This window comes from Octopus bimaculoides, chromosome 28 (assembly GCF_001194135.2).
Source record: "Octopus bimaculoides isolate UCB-OBI-ISO-001 chromosome 28, ASM119413v2, whole genome shotgun sequence".
Taxonomy (NCBI): domain Eukaryota; kingdom Metazoa; phylum Mollusca; class Cephalopoda; order Octopoda; family Octopodidae; genus Octopus; species Octopus bimaculoides.
This window is the reverse complement of record NC_069008.1, coordinates 16,000,106-16,002,711: the sequence shown is the minus strand read 5'-3', so window position 1 is coordinate 16,002,711 and position 2,606 is coordinate 16,000,106. Positions and strand designations below refer to the sequence as shown.

Below are 2,606 nucleotides of genomic sequence, written 5' to 3'. Positions count from 1 at the left end.
GTGTGCTGTCTCCTCTAACTGCCTCTTCTGTCACTACTGTAGTGGTCTCTGGCCTACATGCATACCATCTCCTATCTTTGTCTCCCCTGTCATTATTCTAATGGCCCCTAACCCACATGTGCTGTCTCCTCTCACTGCCTCTTCTGTCACTACTATGAATGCCTCATTCCATTGGGGTTGGCTGGGTTCATGTCATTACCAATCAAGCATTCTCATTCCACCCACATCTCCCTCTTTTCAATATCACTGGTTTTAAGTATCCTCTATATCTTACACTGTTGTTTTTATCTCATTTCAGAATATCACATACAACATCAATATTTATTATCGTTTCAAGATCAAGCAAGATTTTGTGCAGAAGAATATAATCCAGTTTCTATAAATATATGGGAGAATTACTGTAGAAATATTTTCTCTGGAATTGTCAGAAAAATTCCTGTACTTCAGTGTCTGGAATGTCTGCGACATTTTGCATTCTAAGTAAAATTAATTTACAAAGGAGTTTGCAACATCTTCAGTTGTCGACAAAGATGGAAAGAAATTTAGGAAGAAATATAACAGGATGAAAAATTTATCTGAAATAAAATATAAAAGCAAAAAGAAAAAAAGTCTGTGTGTTGCTTTGAGTCGAGTAAAATTATGGAAAATGAATTTTATAAGAAAGGGTGTGATTTTCCTGATGCTATGATAAAAGAGATAGAGAAAACATCATACCATTGCAATGTCTGTGGTAAATCATTCTCTCAGAAAAGTAACCTAACTACACACAAACGTATTCATACAGGAGAAAAACCATACCATTGTGATATCTGTGGCAAATCATTCTCTCATGGAACAACATTATCTTCTCACAAACATATTCATACAGGAGAGAAACCATATCACTGTGATGTCTGTGGTAAACCATTCTCTAAAAAATGTAACTTAACTACTCATAAACGTATTCATACAGGAGAAAAACCATACCACTGTGACATCTGTGGTGAATCATTTACTCATGGAAATACCTTAGCTATTCACAAACATATTCATACAGGAGTGAAGCCATATCACTGTGATATCTGTGAGAAGTCATTCTCTAGAAATAATGACTTAACTAAACATGAACGTATTCATACAGGGGAGAAACCATTTCACTGTGACATTTGTGGTGAATCCTTCTCTGAGAGAGGTATCTTAACTAAACATGAACGTATTCATACAGGAGAGAAGCCATATCACTGTGATATCTGTGACAAATCATTCTCTGTAAGATGTAACTTGACTAAACACAAACGCATTCACACAGGAAAGAAGCCATTTCACTGTGATATCTGTGGTAAATCCTTTTCGCATGGAAACGCCTTAACTACTCACAAACGTATTCATACAGGAGAGAAGCCATATCACTGTGATATCTGTGGTAAATCATTCTCTCAAAGAAGCCACTTAATTAACCACAGACATATACACACAGGAGAGAAACCATATCATTGTGATATTTGTGGCAAATCTTTCACTAAAGGGAGTACTCTTACTACGCACAAACGCATTCATACGGGAGAGAAGCCATATAAGTGTGATATCTGTGATAAATCCTTCTCTCAAATAAGTCCATTAACAACTCATAGATATATTCACACAAAAGAGAAGTACTATCCCTGCGACATCTGTGGTAAATCATTCTCTAGAAGTGCTAATCTTTCTCGACACAAGTATGTCCATACTGGAGAGAAGCCATATCACTGTGATATCTGTGGTAAATCTTTCTCTCAAATAGTTGAAGTCACTAGTCACAAACGTATTCATACAGGAGAGAAGCCATATCACTGCAATGTCTGTGGTAAATCATTCTCTCAAAGAGGACATTTAACGAGACACAAGTCTATTCATACAGGTTAATGTCTCTGGTTATCATTTTTTGTGAAAACTGTCACTCATTTACTAATGTTTGTATTCTCTTTCATCTGTTTCAGCCTACTAGATGTGGCCATACTGGAGTATCAGAACTATGAACAGGTGCAGGCATGGCTGTGTGGTAAGAAACTTGCTTCTCAACCACATGGTTCTGGGTTCACTTCCATTGTGTGGAACCCTGGGCAAGTGTCTTCTACTATAGCCACAGGCTGACCAAAGTCCTGTGAGTGGGTTTGGTAGATAGAAACTGAAAGAAGCCCATCATGTATAGGCTTACAAAGAATAAGTCCTGGGGTCAATTTGTTCAACTAAACATGGTGCTCCAGCATGGCTGCAGTCAAATGACTGAAACAAATAAAAGAATATATGTGTGTGTGTATACGCACACACACACACACACATATATATACAATATGGGCTTCTTTCAGTTTCTGTTTACCAAACTCACAAGTTTTTTGGGGTTGTCTTGTTTTATAAGTATCTCTTTTACTTTGCATTACTTTTCCATTGTGATACAAATAAAATGAACCAAACATCTATTATATTTTTTCTTCTCCATTTTCTTTTTATTAAATTTTTATACATTTATATCGAAGAACTTTCTTTCAATATATTTGATAAAGCCAGTTGGCATCTGGATTGTTATCAACAATCTCTTACAGGGAAATTGCATCCTCAAATTGTGAGTATATATATATATATATATATAT

The 2,606-nt window shown here is 36.0% G+C and overlaps 1 pseudogene; it reads left to right on the top strand.

Annotated features, from left to right (window-relative positions):
- The window catches only part of LOC106868524 (zinc finger protein 62 homolog), a 27,749-nt pseudogene extending 25,309 nt beyond the window's left edge, over nt 1–2,440 (top strand).
- The last annotated feature ends 166 nt before the right edge of the window (nt 2,441–2,606 follow it).